This window comes from Triticum urartu, chromosome 1A, assembly GCF_056163025.1.
Source record: "Triticum urartu cultivar PI428250 chromosome 1A, HENAU_Tu73, whole genome shotgun sequence".
NCBI lineage: Eukaryota > Viridiplantae > Streptophyta > Magnoliopsida > Poales > Poaceae > Triticum > Triticum urartu.
Window position 1 is genome coordinate 290,810,998 of NC_141873.1, and position 21,843 is coordinate 290,832,840.

Genomic DNA, 21,843 nt, shown 5'->3' on the forward strand with positions numbered 1-21,843 from the left:
TTGACGTTCCCGGCAAGCTTGCCGGAGCAAAACTTGTCGGGAGCTTCTGCTTCAACGGAACAAACCCTAGGGCTTGCCGGAGCAGACTGCTCCTCAGCGCTCTTGGCGTTGATCTTGGGGACCTTCTTGGCGGCGGCTTCGGGAAGCTCTGCCGGAAAATAGTCACCAGAAATCAACTTCCTCTTCTTGCTCTGTCCAGTTGATGGCGTTACAGACGGTTGAGTCAGCTTGAGCACAAAGATCCCTGGTTCCACAGGTAACTTAAGTGCAGCGCACTTTGATAGGCCATCGGCAATGGCGTTCTGAGCTCTTGGAACATGCTCCATCTGCAGGCCGTCAAAGTGCTCTTCTAGCTTCCTCACTTCGTCGACGTAGGCTTCCATCAACGGACTCTAATAGCTCTTGTTCACTTGGCGGACGACAAGCTGCGAGTCACCCCTGACAATGAGCTTCTTGATCCCAAGGTTTGCCGCGATCCTGAGACCGGCAAGCAAGCCTTCATACTCTGCAGTATTGTTTGTTTCTTGCTCCTTGGGAAAGTGCATCTGGACTACGTACTTGAGGTGCTCTCCGGTGGGTGCGACAAGCAGCACGCCAGCGCCGGCGCCTTGCAGCGAAAAGGCACCATCAAAGTACATCAGCCACTCTTTGCTTGCTTCCTCGACGGGGATGCTCGTTTCTGGAATTTCTTCATCTGGTGTTGGCGTCCATTCTGCTATGAATTCTGCCAATGCTCTGCTTTGGATAGTTGAAGTACTCTCAAACTTGAGGCCAAAGCTTGACAGTTCAAGTGCCCACTCAACAATCCTGCCTGTCGCTTCTGGATTCTGTAGTATCCTGTTCAGCGGAAAACGAGTGACAACTGTAATTTCATGTGCTTGGAAGTAATGGCGGAGCTTTCTCGAGGCCATGAGAAGGCCGAAAAGCAATTTCTGCATGCCAGAGTACCTTGACCTAGCCCCCTGTAGAAGGGAACTGACAAAGTAAACTGGGCGCTGTACCATTCTCTTCTGTATCTCCTCGCGCGTCTGCGCAGATCCATCCTTGTCGGGACCAGAGCTTGTCGGGGAAGCCCCCTGCTTGTCGCTGGATGCGCCTGCTGTGGTTGCTGGCTCGTCATCTGCCTCCCTCTCCGCTACTAACGCGGCACTAACCACTTGATTGGTTGCCGCTATATACAGCAGCAACTTCTCTTGTGGTTTAGGTGCGACAAGTGTTGGAGTGGAGGACAGGTATCTCTTCAAGTCTTGCAGCGCAGCCTCCGCTTCCAGAGTCCATTTCATTGGACCTGCCTTTTTCAATATTTTGAAAACGGCAGGGTGCGCTCAACAGACCTAGAGATAAACCTGCTGAGAGCAGCCACGCAACCGGCAAGTCTTTGTACATCCTTGAGGCGCTTTGGTGCTTCAATCTGCTCAATGGCCTTGATCTTATCGGGATTGGCTTCGATTCCCCGCTGAGACACGAAGAACCCGAGAAGCTTGCCGGAGGGGACTCCAAACACACACTTCTCGGGGTTGAGCTTGAGGCTGATCTTGCGCAGATTTGCAAAGGTCTCGTCTAAATCTTGAATCAGAGTTGCCTTGTCCTTGCTCTTGACCACTATGTCATCCATGTAGGCTTCCACATTTCTGTGTATTTGTGGCTCAAGAGCGACATGGACTACCCTTGCAAATGTTGAACCAGCATTTTTTAAACCGAAAGGCATCCGTATGAAACAGTACGTGCCACATGGAGTGATGAATGCGGTCTTCTCCTCATCCTCTTCTGCCATGAAGGTCTGATGGTATCCTGAGTATGCGTCAAGAAATGAAAGCAAGTCACATCCGGCCGTGGAGTCAACAATCTGGTCAATGCGCGGCAAAGGAAATGGGTCTTTGGGACAAGCTTTGTTAACATCGGTAAAGTCGATACAAAGTCTCCATTTCCCGTTCGCCTTGCGCACGACTATAGGATTGGCCAACCACGTAGGATGGAGCACTCCTTTGACAAGGCCTGCTGCTTCCAACTTCTTGATCTCTTCTGCGATGAATTCTTGGCGCTCCACTTCTTGCTTCCTGACCTTCTGCTTGACGGGCCGCGCATGAGGACAAACGGCAAGATGGTGCTCAATTACTTTCCTGGGAACATCGGGGATGTCAGACGATTGCCACGCAAACACGTCGACGTTCGCCCGCAGGAAAGCAATGAGCGCGCTTTCCTATTTAGGGTCGAGAGTGGCACTGATGGTGAAGGTACCACCAGTGCCGTCCTCCTTGGCGGACACCTTCTTGGTCTCTGGTGGAGCTGCCATTGTCTTCTTACACTTGCCGGTGGAGCTCGATGGTGCATCCTCGACGGCAGCGCAGCACTCCGAAGAGGTGCGCTTGCCGGAGTGGGCATCAGAACTCTTGCTGGACTTGGTCTTCTTATTCCCCCCGGGAGCTTCAACGGCAGGTGACTTGCGATCTGTTGCAGCTGCCGCTTCCCGGTAGATCTTGTCGGCGCAGATAAGAGCATCCTTCTTGTCGCCAGGGACAGAGATGACGCTTATCGGGCCTGGCATCTTCAGCATGTTGTATGCGTAGTGAGAGGCTGCCATGAACTTGGCGAGTGCTGGACGGCCGAGTATCCCATTGTAAGGGAATGGAAAATCGGCAACGTCAAAAGTGACCCTCTCAGTCCTGAAGTTCACCTCGCTGCCAAATGTTACTGGCAACGTGACCTTCCCCTTCGGCTTGCTCCTTCCCGGGTTGATTCCTTGGAATGTGCCGGTCTCTTCGAGCTCGCTGTCAGGGATCTGGAGTTTCCGGAGTACAGCGGAGGATATCAGGTTCAAGCCGGCCCCGCCGTCAACTAGCATCTTAGTGACCTTGAGGTTGCGGATAGTTGGTGAAACCAACATCGGCAAGCACCCGACCGCAGTTGTGCGATCAGGGTGGTCCTCAATATCAAAGATGATAGGCGTGCTGGACCATTTTAGAAGCTTGCGTGACTCGACAGGTGGTTCCGCCGCATTGACTTCCCGCACCCACTGCTTGAGTTGGTGGTGCGAAGTATGCAGAGAAGCACCGCCGTCAATGCACAAGACCTCGGTGGCTTTCTGGAACTCCTGCTCACTGGTCTCGACATCATCCATGTCTTCGTCGTCGTCGTCATCTTCATCCTTGTCACGGCCGCGGGGAGGTCTGTCTCCTTGCCGCTACTTGGCCTTGCCGCGGCGTCCTCCCCGGCCGGCGCGCTTCTTGCCGGATTCTCTAGCGCCTCCTTGGGCCCTCTCCTTGTCGCGTCGCTCGTATTCAGCCTTTTGCTGCTGGACAAGCTGCTCGACCTTCTTGCAACTCTGGAGGTCATGGCCCTTGGTGCGGTGGATCTTGCAGTACTACTTGTCGGTGCTGTCCTGCTTGTCGGCGACGGCCACAGCCTGGCAGTTGGTGCATGCGGCAATCTCCTTGCCAGAGCTACCAGCTTTGGCTTTCTTGGCGCCACCTTCGTTGCCGGACTGCTCAATGACTAGCACATCTTTGCCTTTCTTCTTCCTGTTGTTCCGCCGCCGCTTTTTCTTTGCCGGGGCAGCATCCTCGCTGTCAGATCCTCCTGCTCCTGTATTCTCTCCGGGGAGTTTCCTCCCTTCCTCAGCACGTGCACACTTGTCGGCAAGGGCATACAGCTCACTGACGTCTGTGATCTTGCACATCACCATCTCCTCCCGCATCCTGTGGTTACGCACGTTCTGATGGAACGCGCTGATGACCGCGGCAGGGTGGACATCTGGGATGTTGTGCTGTACACGGCTGAATCTCTAAATGTACTTGCGCAGGGGCTCTCCTTCCTTCTGGGCGAGCAGATGAAGGTCACTCTCTTGGCCATGAGGTTTGTGGCCGCCTGTAAAGGCGCCGACAAACTGATGGCATAGGTCTGCCCAGGAGGATATGGACTTGTCCGGCAAGTGCATGAGCCAGGACCTGACATTGGGCTTGAGCACCAGCGGGAAGTAGTTGGCAAGGATCTTGTCGTCCCGCCCCCCGGCAGCCTGCACCGCGATGGTGTAGATGCTGAGGAACTCCGACGGATGCGACTTGCTGTCGTACTTCTCTGGTACGTCTGGCTTGAAATTCTTCGTGTTGGGCCACTGGACTTGCCGCAGCTCACGAGTAAACGCAGGGCAACCTACCGCGTACGGCAAGTCGCCTGGTTCCCCTGGCGCATGCATGTCGACAGAGGGCCCAGTGCGCTGGTCCGATTGACATCGCGCTTCCCTTCGGCGCTCGATGCGAGTACGAGCGTCTTCTTGCTGTCGTTCGTGAAGAACTTGGCGCTGATCGCGACGAGCTCGTGGATCTGATGACGCGGTGGAGTCGCTGTCGAGGTGGATCCAGCGAGTCGGCGATCTTGGCCTTCGAGGCGGAGAGTGCACAGTGGTTGCGCCCCCACCGGTCTTGTCGCCACCGGCTCGTGCCTGGCTGACTTGCCGCGGCTGCGACGTGCTCGGCGCCGTTGAGTGTCGCCGTTGGCGAAGCCGATGAGACTCTGAATGGTGGCCCTCCAGTCGTCGATCTTGTCTGCCGTTGGAGGGTAGTCCAGGAGCAGTTGAGCTCGCGCCAAAGCTTCTGCTGTAGTGGCGGGTGGCGGTGGCGAACGGTGCGAGGAGCGGGATATGCTCGGACTTCTAACTATGTTAGAAGGAGCAGTATCCCGTCCAGGCGACCGTGCCTCGCTCGTGCCAGCATGTTGGCGTGCATGCTGGTCTTGAGCACTCCGAGATCCACCAGCTCGATCTTGGTCCGGCAAACGCATGGTACCGTGAGTACCATGACGCTGCCGGTCCCGCGCCTCCTGAGATGGGTGCGGTGCATGTACGGACGCCGAGGTCTTGGAGTGCGCCCGGTCGTTGTGGGAGCCGGCTACGTCGCCGATGGGCAGCGCAGCCTTGTCCTTGGACCTGGTAGCACCGTGAGCTCCCTCGTCGACGCCCGTTCTTCCGCCGGCGTCTGCCCCATCAGCCGTTTGCTCCGGCGGTGGTGGGTTCGGCGCGGACGGAGCAGCCGCCTCCGAAGCCTTCTTCTTCGGCGGCATGTCGATGAAGATGATGAAGATCTAGCTCGTGTGAACGCCGGATCTGGTTCACACAACCTCGACGCCCCTACCTGGCACGCCAAAGATGCCGGGGGACTAATCCACGAGCACCTATGGGACCGGCGGACCGAGTCCCTTTCGGTTCGGCGGGGGCGAGGGTCGCACGAAGAGCGGATCGAGGCGAAGCACACGAGCGGTTTACCCAGGTTCGGGCCGCACGGATGCGTAAAACCCTACTCCTGCTTTGTGGTTTGTATTGAGTTCTTGCTCGGGAGCGCGGAGTGCTACAGTACACCCCAGCAGCTAACGAAACCGAGCCTGAGTGTTCTCTTCCTCCCTTCCCCCCTCTACGTTGCGCATGGGCCTCCTTTTATATGCTCAAGGGGTCACCGATAGGTGGCAACGTAGACAAGGGTAAAAATGGAAAGGTGTTGCAGTAGGTACAGCTACCTGCTACAGTGTATCATACCTAACCCTGACGGCAGGGGACAAGGGCATTAAATGCCCGTCTGCGTCGCCTAAATAGTGCAAAAGGGACCGTCAGGGACACCACCGCTCGCCACGAAGGCAATCTTGTCAGCGCCGCTTGCCACCGCGCACCGCTGGCTGCACAGCCTCCCGCCACGTACGCCTGGAAGGGTCCCAGAGCGACACGTTGGTGGATGTGCTAGAGCGCGGGCACAGAGTGGTGGCTTGCCGCGGCAAGCGCCTTGCCGCAGTCGTTGTCTTGTCGCGTCCGGGAGCTTGTCGCTCATCGGGCCTTGCCGGGACGCGTGGCGCGTCGCGGCAAGTTCCTTGAGATGCCTTGGTTGGCCTTCCTGGCAAGCTCCTCTTGCCGGGGTCTTGTCTCCTTGGCTTGGATACTTTGTCCTTGAATGGCTCCAAAGGAACCATGGAGGACCTTGGCGGTCACCCGGCAAGCCTTGCCGCGGGATGCTGCGACTGCCCGTGCACAAGTTCGGGATACTAGGGTACCCCTACTCTAGTACACCGACACGCACCTATCCCAGAGAACCAAGACGTTATGAACGCTTGGCAGTCATGTGCTGATGATTACTCCCTCGTTCAGTGCGGCATGCTTTACAGCTTAGAACCCGGGGCTCCAAAAGCGTTTTGAGAGACACGGAGCATATGAGATGTTCGAAGAGCTGAAAATGGTTTTCCAAGCTGATGCCCGGGTCGAGAGATATGAAGTCTCCGATAAGTTCTTCATTTGTAAGATGGAGGAAAATAGTTCTGTCAGTGAGCACATACTCAAAATGTCTGGGTTGCATAACTGCTTGACTCAGCTGGGAGTTAATCTTTCGGATGACGCAGTCATTGACAGAATCCTTTAGTCGCTTCCACCAAGCTACAAGAGCTTTCTGATGAACTTCAATATGCAGGGGATGGAAAAGACCATTCCTGAGGTATATTCAATGCTTAAATCAGTGGAGGTGGAAATCAAAAAGGAACATCAAGTGTTGATGGTGAATAAAACCACTAAGTTCAAGAAAGGCAAGGGTAAGAAGAACTTCAAGAAGGACGGCAAGGGGGTTGCCGCGCCCGGTAAGCAAGCTGCCGAGAAGAAGTCAAAGAATGGACCCAAGCCTGAGACTGAGTGTTTTTATTGCAAGGGAAGTGGTCACTGGAAGCGGAACTGCCCGAAATACTTAGCGGACAAGAAGGCCGGCAACACTAAAGGTATATGTGATATACATGTAATTGATGTGTACCTTACCAGTACTCGTAGTAGCTCCTGGGTATTTGATACCGGTGCGGTTGCTCACATTTGTAACTCAAAGCAGGAGCTGCGGAATAAGCAGAGACTGGCGAAGGACGAGGTGACGATGCACGTCGGGAATGGTTCCAAGGTCGATGTGATCACCGTCGGCACGCTACCTCTACATTTACCTACGGGATTAGTTTTAAACCTCAATAATTGTTATTTAGTGCCAGCTTTGAGCATGAACATTGTATCAGGATCTCGTTTAATTCGAGATGGCTACTCATTTAAATTCGAGAATAATGGTTGTTCTATTTATATGAGAGATATGTTTTATGGTCATGCCCCGCTGGTGAATGGTTTATTCTTAATGAATCTCGAGCGTAATGTTACACATAATCATAGTGTGAATACCAAAAGATGTAAGGTTGATAATGATAGTCCCACATACTTGTGGCACTGCCGCCTTGGTCACATAGGTGTCAAACGCATGAAGAAGCTCCATGCAGATGGACTTTTGGAGTCTCTTGATTACGAATCATTTGACACGTGCGAACCATGCCTCATGGGTAAAATGACCAAGACTCCGTTCAAAGGAACAATGGAGCGAGCAACCAACTTATTGGAAATCATACATACTGATGTGTGTGGTCCAATGAGTGTTGAGGCTCACGGTGGCTATTGATATGTTCTCACCCTCACTGATGACTTGAGTAGATATGGGTATGTCTACTTAATGAAACACAAGTCTAAGAACTTTGAAAAGTTCAAGGAATTTCAGAGTGAGGTTGAGAATCAACGTGACAGGAAAATCAAGTTCTTGCGATCAGATCGTGGGGGAGAATACTTGAGTCACGAATTTGGCACACACTTAGGGAAATGTGGAATAGTTTCACAACTCACGCCGCCTGGAACACCTCAGTGTAATGGTGTGTCCGAACATCATAATCGCACTCTATTGGATATGGTGCGATCTATGATGTCTCTTACCGATCTACCGCTGTCATTTTGGGGCTATGCTTTAGAGACTGCCGCATTCACTTTAAATAGGGCTCCGTCGAAATCCATTGAGATGAAACCATATGAATTATGGTTTGGGAAGAAACCTAAGCTGTCGTTTCTAAAAGTTTGGGGCTGCGATGCTTATGTCAAGAAACTTCAACCTGAAAAGCTCGAACCCAAGTCGGAAAATGCGTCTTCATAGGATACCCTAAAGAAACTATTGGGTATACCTTCTACCTCAGATCCGAAGGCAAGATCTTTGTTGCCAAGAATGGATCCTTTCTAGAGAAAGAGTTTCTCTCGAAAGAAGTAAGTGGGAGGAAAGTAGAACTCGATGAAGTATTACCTCTTGAACCGGTAAGTGGCACAGCTCAAGAAAATGTTCCTGAGGTGCCTGCACTGACTAGAGAGGAAGTTAATGATGATGATCATGAAACTTCAGATCAAGTTGCTACTGAACTTCGTAGGTCCACAAGGACATGTTCCGCACCAGAGTGGTACGGCAACCCTGTCCTGGAAATCATGTTGTTAGACAACGGTGAACCTTCGAACTATGAGGAAGCGATGGCGGGCCCAGATTCCAACAAATGGCTGGAAGCCATGAAATCCGAGATAGGATCCATGTATGAAAATGAAGTATGGACTTTGACTGACTTGCCCGATGATCGGCGAGCCATAGAAAATAAATGGATCTTTAAGAAGAAGACAGATGCGGATGGTAATGTAACTATGTATAAAGCTTGGCTTGTCGCTAAGGGTTATCGACAAGTTCAAGGGGTTGACTACGATGAGACTTTCTCACCCGTAGCGAAGCTGAAGTCCGTCCGAATCATGTTAGCAATTGCCGCATTCTATGATTATGAGATATGGCAAATGGACATCAAAACGACATTCCTTAATGGTTTCCTTAAGGAAGAATTGTATATGATGCAGCCGGAAGGTTTTGTCGATCCTAAGAATGCTGACAAGGTGTGCAAGCTCCAACGCTCGATCTATGGGCTGGTGCAAGCATCTCGGAGTTGGAACATTCGTTTTGATGAGATGATCAAAGCGTTTGGGTTTATGCAGACTTATGGAGAAGCCTGCATTTACAAGAAAGTGAGTGGGAGCTCTGTAGCATTTCTCATATTGTATGTGGATGACATATTGTTGATGGGAAATGATATAGAATTCTTGGAAAGCATAAAGGCCTACTTGAACAAGTGTTTTTCAATGAAGGATCTTGGAGAAGCTGCTTACATATTAGGTATCAAGATCTATAGAGATAGATCGAGACGCCTCATTGGTCTTTCACAGAGTACGTACCTTGACAAGATATTGAAGAAGTTCAATATGTATCAGTCAAAGAAGGGGTTCTTGCCTGTATTGCAAGGTACGAGATTGAGCACGGCTCAATGCCTGACCACGGCAGAAGATAGAGAAAAGATGAGTGTCGTCCCCTATGCCTCGGCCATAGGGTCTATCATGTATGCTATGCTGTGTACCAGACCTGATGTAAACCTTGCCGTAAGTTTGGTAGGAAGGTGCCAAAGTAATCCCGGCATGGAACACTGGACAGAGGTCAAGAATATCCTGAAGTACCTGAAGAGGACTAAGGATATGTTTCTCATTTATGGAGGTGACGAAGAGCTCGTCATAAAGGGTTACGTCGATGCTAGCTTCGACACAGATCTGGATGACTCTAAGTCACAAACCGGAAACATGTATATTTTGAATGGTGGGGCAGTAAGCTGGTGCAGTTGCAAGCAAAGCGTTGTGGTGGGATCTACATGTGAAGCAGAGTATATGGCAGCCTCGGAGGCAGCACAAGAAGCAATCTGGGTGAAGGAGTTCATTACCGACCTAGGAGTCATTCCCAATGCGTCGGGCCCGATGACTCTCTTCTGTGACAACACTGGAGTTATTGCCCTTGCCAAGGGGCCCAGGATTCACAGGAAGACCAGGCATATCAAGCGTCGCTTCAACTCCATTCGTGAAAGTGTTCAAAATGGATACATAGATATTTGTAAAGTACATACGGACCTAAATGTGGCAGATCCGTTGACTAAACCTCTCCTTAGAGCAAAACATGATCAACACCAGGACTCTATGGGTGTTCGATTCATCACAATGTAACTAGACTATTGACTCTAGTGCAAGTGGGAGACTGTTGGAAATATGCTCTAGAGGCAATAATAAAATGGTTATTATTATATTTCCTTGTTCATGACAATTGTCTATTGTTCATGCTATAATTGTGTTATCCGGAAATCATAATACATGTGTGAATACATAGACCACAACACGTCCCTAGTGAGCCTCTAGTTGACTAGCTCGTTGATCAAAAGATAGTCATGGTTTCCTGACTATGGACATTGGATGTCATTGATAACGGGATCACATCATTAGGAGAATGATGTGATGGACAAGACCCAATCCTACGCATAGCTTAAAGATTGTGTAGTTCGTTTGCTATAGCTTTTCCAAATGTCAAGTATCATTTCCTTATACCATGAGATTGTGCAACTCCCGGATACCGTAGGAGTGCTTTGGGTGTGCCAAATGTCACAACGTAACTGGGTGACTATAAAGGTACACTACGGGTATCTCCGAAACTGTCTGTTGGGTTGGCACGAATCGAGACTGGGATTTGTCACTCCGTATGATGGAGAGGTATCTCTGGGCCCACTCGGTAATGCATCATCATAATGAGCTCAATGTGACCAAATGGTTGATCACGGGATCATGCATTACGATACGAGTAAAGTGACTTGCCGGTAATGATATTGAACAAGGTATTGGGATACCGACGATCGAGTCTCGGGCAAGTAACGTACCGATTGACAAAGGGAATTGCATACGGGATTGATTGAATCCTCGACATCGTGGTTCATCTGATGAGATCATTGAGGAGCATGTGGGAGCCAACATGGGTATCCAGATCCCATTGTTGGTTATTGACCGGAGAGTCATCTCGGTCATGTCTGCGTGTCTCCCGAACCCGTAGGGTCTACACACTTAAGGTTCGGTGACGCTAGGGTTGTTGAGATATTAGTATACGGTAACCCGAAAGTTGTTCGGAGTCCCGGATGAGATACCGGACGTCACAAGGAGTTCCGGAATGGTCCGGAGGTGAAGATTTATATATAGGAAGTCAAGTTTCGGCCATCGGGAAAGTTTCGGGGGTAATCGGTATTGTACCGGGACCACCGGAAGGGTCCCGAGGGTCCACCGGGTGGGGACACCTATCCCGGAGGGCCCCATGGGCTGAAGAGGGAGGGGAACCAGCCCCTAGTGGGCTAGTGCGCCCCCCATGGGCCTCCCCCTGCGCCTAGGGTTGGAAACCCTAGGGGTGGGGGGCGCCCCACTTGGCTTGGGGGGCACTCCACCCCCTTGGCCGCCGCCCCCCTTGGAGATTGCATCTCCTAGGGCCGGCGCCCCCTAGGGGTCCTATATATAGTGGGGGGAGGGAGGGCAGCCGCAACCTAGCCCCTGGCGCCTCCCTCTCCCTCCCGTGACACTTCTCCCTCTCCCTGAGCTTGGCGAAGCCCTGCCGAGATCATCGTTGCTTCCACCACCACGCCATCGTGCTGCTGGATCTCCATCAACCTCTTCTTCCCCCTTGCTGGATCAAGTTGGAGGATATGTCTTCCCAACGGTACGTGTGTTGAATGCGGAGGTGCCGTCCGTTCGGCGCTAGGTCATCGGTGATTTGGATCACGACGAGTACGACTCCATCAACCCCGTTCTCTTGAACGCTTCCGCTCGCGATCTACAATAGTATGTATATGCACTCCCCTCTCCCTCATTGCTGGATGACTCCATAGATTGATCTTGGTGACGTGTAGAAAATTTTAAAATTCTGCTACGTTCCCCAACAGTGGCATCATGAGCCAGGTTTATTCGTAGTTTCTATGCATGAGTAGAACACAAAGCAGTTGTGGGCATCGATATTGTCAATTTACTTGCCGTTACTAGTCTTATCTTGATTCGGCGGCATCGTGGGATGAAGCGGCCCGGACCGACCTTACACGTATGCTTATGTGAGACAGGTTCCATCGACTGACATGCACACGTACGCTTACGTTCCCCAACACCCATGGCACCCCCAAGATAATCTAAGGACACCTAAAAGCCAAAGCTTGGGGATGCCCTGGAAGGCATCTCCTCTTTCGTCTACTCCTATCGGTAACTTTACTTGGAGCTATATTTTTATTCACCACATGATATGTGTTTTGCTTGGAGCATCTTGTATTATTTGAGTCTTTATTTTTTTAGTTTTCCACAATCATCTTTGCTGTACACACCTTTTGAGAGAGACACACATGATTCAGAAATTGTTAGAATACTCTATGTGCTTCACTTATATCTTTTGAGTTATATAGTTTTTGCTCTAGTGCTTCACTTATATCTTTTAGAGCACGGTGGTGGATTTGTTTTATAGAAACTATTGATCTCTCGTGCTTCACTTAGATTATTTTGAGAGTATTAAATAGCATGGTAATTTGCTTAAATAATCCTAATATGCTAGGTATACAAGATTAGTGAAAACTTTCTTATGAGTGTGTTGAATACTAAGAGAAGTTTGATGCTTGATGATTGTTTTGAGATATAAAGATGGTGATATTAGAGTCATGCTAGTTGAGTAGTTGTGAATTTGAAGCATGATAATTGTTTTGAGATATGGAGGTGATAATATTAAAGTCATGCTAGTTGAGTAGTTGTGAATTTAAAGAATACTTGTGTTAAAGTTTGTGATTCCCGTAGCATGCACGTACGGTGAACCGTTATGTGATGAAGTCGGAGCATAATTTATTTATTGATTGTCTTCCTTATGAGTGGCGGTCGGGGACGAGCGATGGTATTTTCCTACCAATCTATCCCCCTAGGAGCATGCGCGTAATACTTTGCTTTGATAACTTGTAGATTTTTGCAATAAGTATATGAGTTCTTTATGACTAATGTTGAGTCCATGGATTATACGCATTTTTCTTCCTTCCACCATTGCTAGCCTCTCTAATACCGTGCACTTTTCGCCGGTATCATACACCTACCATATACCTTCCTCAAAACAGCCACCATACCTACCTATCATGGCATTTCCATATCCATTCCGAGATATATTGCCATGCAACTTTCCACCATTCCGTTTATTATGACATGCTCCATAATTGTCATATTGCTTTGCATGATCATGTAGTTGACATCGTATTTGTGGCAAAGCCATCGTTCATAATTGTTTCATACATGTCACTCTTGATTCATTGCATATCCCGGTACACCGCCAGAAGCATTCACATAGAGTCATATTTTGTTCTAAGTATTGAGTTGTAAGTAAATAAAAGTGTGATGATCATCATTATTAGAGCATTGTCCCAAGTGAGGAAAGGATGATGGAGACTATGATTCCCCCACAAGTCAGGATGAGACTCCGGACTGAAAAAAAAAGAGAAAAGAAAAGGGAGGCCATAAAAAAAGAGAAAAGGCCCAAATAAAAAAATGAGAGAAAAAGAGAGAAGGGACAATGATACTATCCTTTTACCACACTTGTGCTTCAAAGTAGCACCATGATCTTCATGATAGAGAGTCTCCTATGTTGTCACTTTCATACACTGGTGGGAATTTTACATTATAGAACTTGGCTTGCATATTCCAATGATGGGCTTCCTCAAAATGCCCTAGGTATTCGTGAGCAAGCGAGTTGGATGCACACCCACTTAGTTTCTTTTGTTGAGCTTTCATATACTTATAGCTCTAGTGCATCCGTTGCATGGCAATCCCTACTCACTCACATTGATATCTGTTGATGGGCATCTCCATAGCCCGTTGATACGCCTAGTTGATGTGAGACTATCTTCTCCCTTTTTGTCTTCTCCACAACCACCTTTCTATTCCACATATAATGCTATGTCCATGGCTCACGCTCATGTATTGCGTGAAGATTGAAAAAGTTTGAGAATGTCAAAAGTATGAAACAATTGATTGGCTTGTCATCGGGGTTGTGCATGATTTAAATACTTTGTGTGGTGAAGATAGATCATAACCAGACTATATGATTTTGTAGGGATAACTTTCTTTGGCCATGTTATTTTGAGAAGACATAATTGCTTAGTTAGTATGCTTGAAGTATTATTATTTTTATGTCAATATTAAACTTTTGTCTTGAATCTTTCGGATCTGAATATTCATACCAAAATTAAGAAGAATTACATTGAAATTATGCCTAGTAGCATTCCACATCAAAAATTCTGTTTTTATCATTTACCTACTCGAGGACGAGCAAGAATTAAGCTTGGGGATGCTTGATACGTCTCCAACGTATCTATAATTTTTTATTGCTCCATGCTATATTATCTTCTGTTTTGGACATTATTGGGCTTTATTATTCAATTTTATATTATTTTTGGGACTAACCTATTAACCGGAGGCCCAGCCCAGAATTGCTGTTTTTTGCCTATTTCAGAGTTTTGCGGAAAAAAGAATATCAAACGGAGTCCAAACGGAATGAAACCTTCGGGAACGTGATTTTTGGAACCAACAGGGAAGCCACGAGGTAGGGGGGCGTGCCTACTCCCCCCCCCAGGCGCGCCGTCCACCCTCGTGGGCCCCCTGTTGCTACACCGACGTACTCCTTCCTCCTATATATACGTACGTACCCCCAAACGATCAGATACAGAGCCAAAACCTAATTCCACTGTCGTAACTTTCTGTATCCACGAGATCCCATCTTGGGGCCTGTTCCGGAGCTCCGCCGAAGAGGGCATCGATCACGGAGGGCTTCTACATCAACACCATAGCCTCTCCGATGAAGTGTGAGTAGTTTACCTCAGACCTTCGGGTCCATAGTTATTAGCTAGATGGCTTCTTCTCTCTTTTTGGATCTCAATACAAAGTTCTCCCCCTCTCTTGTGGAGATCTATTCGATGTAATCTTCTTTTGCGGTGTGTTTGTTGAGACCGATGAATTGTGGGTTTATGATCAAGTTTATCTATGAACAATATTTGAATCTTCTCTGAATTCTTTTGTGTATGATTGGTTATCTTTGCAAGTCTCTTTGAATTATTAGTTTGGTTTGGCCTACTAGATTGATCTTTCTTACAATGGGAGAAGTGCTTAGCTTTGGGTTCAATCTTGCGGTGTCCTTTCCCAGTGACAGTAGGGGCAGCAAGGCACATATTGTATTGTTGCCATCGAGGATAACAAGATGGTTTTTTTTATCATATTGCATGAATTTATCCATCTACATCATGTCATCTTGCTTAAAGCGTTACTCTGTTCTTATGAACTTAATACTCTAGATGCATGCTAGATAGCGGTCGATGTGTGGAGTAATAGTAATAGATGCAGGCAGGAGTCGGTCTACTTGTCTTGGACGTGATGCCTATATGCATGATCATACCTAGATATTCTCATAACTATGCTCAATTCTGTCAATTACTCAACAGTAATTTGTTCACCCACCGTAAAATACTTATGCTCTTTAGAGAAGCCACTAGTGAAACCTATGGCCCTCGGGTCTATCTTCATCATATTAATCTTCCAATACTTAGTTATTTTCATTGCCTTCTATTTTACTTTGCATCTTTATCATAAAAATACCAAAAATATTATCTTATCATATCTATCAGATCTCACTCTCGTAAGTGACCGTGTAGGGATTGACAACCCCTTATCACATTGGTTGCGAGGATTTATTTGTTTTGTGTAGGTGCGAGGGACTCGCGCGTAGCCTCCTACTGGATTGATACCTTGGTTCTCAAAAACTAAGGGAAATACTTACGCTACTTTGCTGCATCACCCTTTCCTCTTAAAGGGAAAACCAATGCAGTGCTCAAGAGGTAGCATGATGCTTATGTGAAAAAGCTTCAACCTGACAAAGCTCGAACCCAAATCGGAGAAATGCGTCTTCGTAGGATACCCGAAGGAAATTGTTGGGTACACCTTCTATCACAGATCCGAAGGCAAGATATTCGTTGCTAAGAATGGATCCTTTCTAAAGAAGGAGTTTCTCTCGAAAGAAGTGAGTGGGAGGAAAGTAGAACTTGATGAGGTAATTGTACCTTCTCCCGAATTGGAAAGTAGTACATCATAGAAATTAGTTCCAGTTATGCCTACACCAATAAGTGAGGAAGTTAATGAATTTAACTTCAGATCAAGTTACTACCAAACCTTGTAGGTCAACCAGAGTACGTTTCGCACCAGAGTGGTACGGTAATCCTGTTCTGGAAGTCATGTTACTAGACCATGACGAACCTACGAACTATGAGGAAGCGATGACGAGCCCAGATTCCGCGAAATGGCTTGAGGCCATGAAATCTGAGATGGGATCCATGTACGAGAACAAAGTGTGGACTTTGGTTGACTTGCCCAATGATTGGCAGGCCATAGAGAATAAATGGATCTTCAAGAAGAAGACTGACACTGACCGTAATGTTACTGTCTACAAAGCTCGACTTGTTGCGAAAGGTTTTCGACAAGTTCAAGGTGTTGACTACGATGAGATTTTGTCACTCGTAGCGATGCTTAAGTCTGTCAGAATCATGTTAGCAATTGCCACATTTTATGAAATTTGGCAAATGGATGTCAAAACTGCATTCCTTAATGGATTTCTTGTATATGATGAAACCAGAAGGTTTTTCGATCCTAAAGGTGCTAACAAAGTGTGCAAGCTCCAGCGATCATTTATGGACTAGTGCAAGCATCTCGGAGTTGGAATATACACTTTGATGGTGTGATCAAAGCATATGGTTTTATACAGAATTTTGGAGAAGCCTGTATTTACAAGAAAGTGGGTGAGAGCTCTGTAGACTTTCTAATATTATATGTGGATGACATATTGTTGATTGGAAATAATACAGAATTTCTGGATAGCATAAAAGGATACTTGGATAATAATTTTTCAATAAAAGACCTTAGTGAAGCTGCTTACATATTGGGCATCAAGATCTATAGAGATAGATCAAGACGCTTAATTGGATTTTCACAAAGCACATAACTTGATAAAGTTTTGAAGAAGTTCAAAATGGATCAGTCAAAGAAATGGTTCTTGCCTGTGTTACAAGGTGTGAAGTTGATTAAGACTCAAAACCCGACCACACCATAAGATAGAGAGAGAATTAAAGTCATCCCCTATGCCTCAGACATAGGTTCTATAAAGTATGACATGCTGTGTACCAGACCTATTGTGTACCTTGCCATGAGTTTGGCAAGGGGGTACAATAGTGATCCAGGAGTAGATCACTGACAGCGGTCAAAATTATCCTTAGAGGACTGAAGAAACATTTCTCGGTTATGGAGGTGATAAAGAGTTTGTTGTAAAGAGTTACGTCGATGCAAGCTTTGATGCTGATCTGGATGACTTTGAGTCTCAATCTGGATACATATTGAAAGTGGGAGCAATTAGCTAGAGTAGCTCCATGTAGAACATTGCAGACATAGAAATTTGCAAAATACACACGGATCTGAATGTGGCAGACCAGTTGACTAAACTTCTCTCACAAGCAAAACATGATCACACCTTAGTATTCTTTGGGTGCTAATCACATAGCGATGTGAACTAGATTATTGACTCTAGTAAACCCTTTGGGTGTTGGTCACATAGTGATGTGAACTATGGGTGTTAATCACATAAAGAAGTGAACTATTGGTGTTAAATCACATGGCGATGTGTGATGACCCACAAGTGTAGGGTATCTATCATAGACTTCTCGATAAGTAAGAGTGTCGAACCCAATGAGGAGTAGAAGGAAATGATAAGAAGTTTTCAGTAAGGTATTCTCTGCAAGCACTGAAATTGTTGGTAACAGATAGTTTTGTGATAAGGTAATTTGTAACGAGTAGCAAGTAATAAAAGTAAATAAGGTGCAGCAAGATGGCCCAATCCTTTTTGTAGCAAAGGACAAGCCTGGACAAACTCTTATATGAAGGAAAGCGCTCCCGAGGACACATGGGAATTATCGTCAAGCTAGTTTTCATCACGTTCATATGATTCACATTCGAAACTTTGATAATTTGATATGTGGGTGGACCGGTGCTTGGGTACTTACCTTACTTGGACAAGCATCCCACTTATGATTAACCCCTATTGCAAGCATCCGCAACTACAACAGAAGTATTAAGGTAAACCTAACCATAGCATGAAACATATGGATCCAAATCAGCCCCTTACGAAGCAATGCATAAACTAGGGTTTAAGCTTCTGTCACTCTAGCAACCCATCATAAACTAGGGTAATTTGTAACGAGTAGTAAGTAATAAAATTAAATAAGGTGCAGCAATATGGCCCAATCCTTTTTGTAGCGAAGGAAAAGCCTGTACAAACTCTTATATGAAGGAAAGCGCTCCCGAGGACACATGGGAATTATCGTCAAGCTAGTTTTCATCACGTTCATATGATTCGCGTTCGGTACTTTGATAATTTGATATGTGGGTAGACCGGTGCTTGGGTACTGCCCTTACTTGGACAAGCATCCCACTTATGATTAACCCCTATTGCAAGCATCCGCAACTACAACAGAAGTATTAAGGTAAACCTAACCATAGCATGAAACATATGGATCCAAAGCAGCTCCTTACGAAACAACGCATAAACTAGGGTTTAATCTTCTGCACTCTAGCAACCCATCATCTACTTATTACTTCCCAATTCTCCCTCTAGGCCCAAACAATGGTGAAGTTTCATGTAGTCGACATTCACATGACACCACTAGAGGGATGACAACATACATCTCATCAAAATATCGAACGAATACCAAATTCACATGACTACTTATAGCAAGACTTCTCCCATGTCCCTAGGAACAAACGTAACTACTCACAAAGCATATTCGTGTTCATAATCAGAGGGGTATTAATATGCATAATGGATCTGAACATATGATCTTCCACCAAGTAAACCAACTAGCATCAACTACAAGGAGTAATCAACACTACTAGCAACCCACAGGTACCAATCTGAGGTTTGGATACAAAGATTGGATACAAGAGATGAACTAGGGTTTGAGATGAGATGGTGCTGGTGAAGATGTTGATGGAGATTCACCCCCTCCCGTTGAGAGGATCGTTGGTGATGATTTCCCCTTCCCGGAGGGAAGTTTCCCCGGCAGAACAGCTCCGCCGGAGCACTAGATTGGTTCCGCCTCGTGGCGACGGAGTTTCGTCCCGTGAGCTTGCTTATGATTTTTTCCAGGGTAAAAGACTTCATATAGCAAAAGATGGTCATTGGAAGGCCACCAGGGGGCCCAAGAGGCAGGGAGCGCGCCCCCCACCCTCGTGGCCAGGGTGTGGGCCCCCTCTGGAACCTTCTCCGCTCAGTATTTTTTAATATTTCCAAAAATGACTCCTGTGAAGTTTCAGGACATTTGCAGCTGTGCAGAATAGGTCTCTAATATTTGCTCCTTTTCCAGCCCAGAATCCCAGCTGCCGGTATTCCCCCTCTTCATATAAACCTTGTAAAATAAGAGAGAATAGGCATAAGTATTGTAACATAATGTGTAATAACAGCCCATAATGCAATAAATATCAATATAAAAGCATGATGTGAAATGGACGTATCAACTCCCCCAAGCTTAGACCTCGCTTGTCCTTAAGCGAAAGCCGAAATCGAAAAATATGTCCACATGTTTAGAGATAGAGGTGCCGATAAAATAAAATACAGACATGAGGGCATCATGATCATTCTTAGAACAATATATATATATTTTTTCATATGATCTCTTATGCTAGGGTAACAAATCAATCACAATTTCAAGTGTGAATCATAAACTTCATTGAGAACCAACAAACTCTAATCTCAGTCATTGAGGCAATTGCAATTTATCATAACATAGGAAAGAGTAAAATATAAGAGTTTTTCAGCAAGTCCACATACTCAACTATCATTTAGTCTTTCATAATTGCTAACACTCACGCAATATTTATGGTTATGAAGTTTTAATCGGACATAGAGAAAGATAGGGGCTTATAGTTTTGTCTCCCAACGTTTTACCTCAAGGGTAATGTCAACAATAATAGTTCATGAAAACTCACATCCAATTGGCTATATATATCAAGATCTTTCCAACACATTGTGCTTTTCGAAGGATAAAATATAAAAAGGAAAGGTGAATATCACCATGACTCTTTGCATGAAGTATAAGACAAGAATAAAAGATAGGCCCTTCGCAGAGGGAAGCAGAGGTTGGCATGTGCTTTTATGGTTGGGTGCACGAAATCTTAATGCAAAAGAACGTCACTTTATATTGCCACTTGTGATGTGGACCTTTATTATGCAGTTTGTCGCTTTTATTTCTTCCACATCACAAGATCGTATAAAGCTTATTTTCTCCACATTAATAAGTCATCCATATTTAGAGAGAAATTTGTATTGCTTGCACCGATGACAACTTACTTGATGGATCTTACTCAATCCATAGGTAGGTATGGTGGACTCTCATGGCAAAACTGGGTTTAGGGATATTTGGAAGCACAAGTAGTATCTCTACTTGGTGCAAAGAAATTGGCTAGCAAGAGAGGGAAAGGCAAGCTCGACATGTTGGATGATCCATGACAATATAATTTATCTTAGATGCAAGAAAACATAACCCATTACGTTGTCTTCCTTGTCCAACGTCAACTCTTTAGCCTGTCATACTTTAATGAGTGCTCACAATTATAAGAGATGTCCAAGATAGAATATTTATATGTGAACCTCTCTTTCTTTATTACTTCCTATTAATTTCAACGATGACCAAAACTATGTTTGTTAACTCTCAACAACTTTTATTCATCATACTCTTTATATGTGAAGTCATTACTCTCCATAAGATCCATATGATCTCTTTATTTCTTTTTATTTCTTCTCTTTTATTTTATTCCCTCTATATCATAGCAAAATAATCAAGCCCTTGACTCAACACTAATCTTTATTATATATAACTCACGGACTCGATTGCATAGGAAGATCATAAAGCAAAATTCACAACTAGATCATACTAAAACTTTATTCTACTAGATCAAGATATTATCAAAAGGATCGAACTAAGAAAAACGGTAAAGATAAAAGTGATGGTGATACGATACCGGGGCACTCCCCCAAGCTTGGCAGTTGCCAAGGGGAGTGCCCATACCCATGTCTTTATGTCTCCCTCTTCGTAGGTGGTGATGTGATATTCTTGGCGATGATGCCCCTCAAGATACGATTCTCTTCTTCAAGCTTATTGACTTGTTGCTTGAGGCCCATTATTTCTTTTCGGAGCTTGCCTGTGATGGCTAAAGCTCCTTTCACCCATGGATGTTGCATAGCTGCGGGAGAACAAGTAACACTATTTTTCATATTTTCCTATGAAAGAAATATAACATTGGAAGGGATAACCGAGTTTGGGATGGCTGAGCTCTGTAGTTCCCCCATCGCGAATCCAGGTCGGAAACGAGAAGTAACTTCTTGATCCTCTTCCATGGCATCTATCCTTTTCAAGTCGGCCTCCATCTCTTCTTCCGTTGATGTTCCAAAGTGGTCAGCATTGTTGTTTGCTCTTGGCCCTAGTGTCGGATGAGACACCCAACTCTACCCGACTGACTCTTGAGAAGACATCTTGCTCTAAATCTGCAGTAGAAACAACTCAAAACAAAACAGAGGATTTTTGCATGATACGGTGGTCAAAACCTTCGGGAGAATATATAGTGAATTTTTACCGACCAAAAGAAGTATCGTGCAAGAAAACGGAGTCCGGAGAGCACACGAGGTGCCCACGAGGCAGGGGGGCACCCAGGGGGGTAGGGCGCGCCCTCCACCCTCGTGGAAGCCTCGTGTCCTTTCCGGTCTGCTTCTTATTTTCCTATTTTCTTAAATATTCCAAAATGGAGAAAATTTTCCATTAGAACTGTTTTGGAGTTGGTTTACTTACCGTACCACGTACCTATTCCTTTTCGGAGTCTGAAACGTTCTGGAAAGTGTCCCTTATGTATTCCTCCGGGGTTACGGTTTCAATAATATTAGTTTCAACACTTATAGGATTACCTGAGATATAATGCTTGATTCTTTCACTGTTCACCACCTTCGGATTTTTGCCTTCGAAGTTGTTGATTTTTATGGCACTGGAACAATAGACCTCCTCGATGATGTA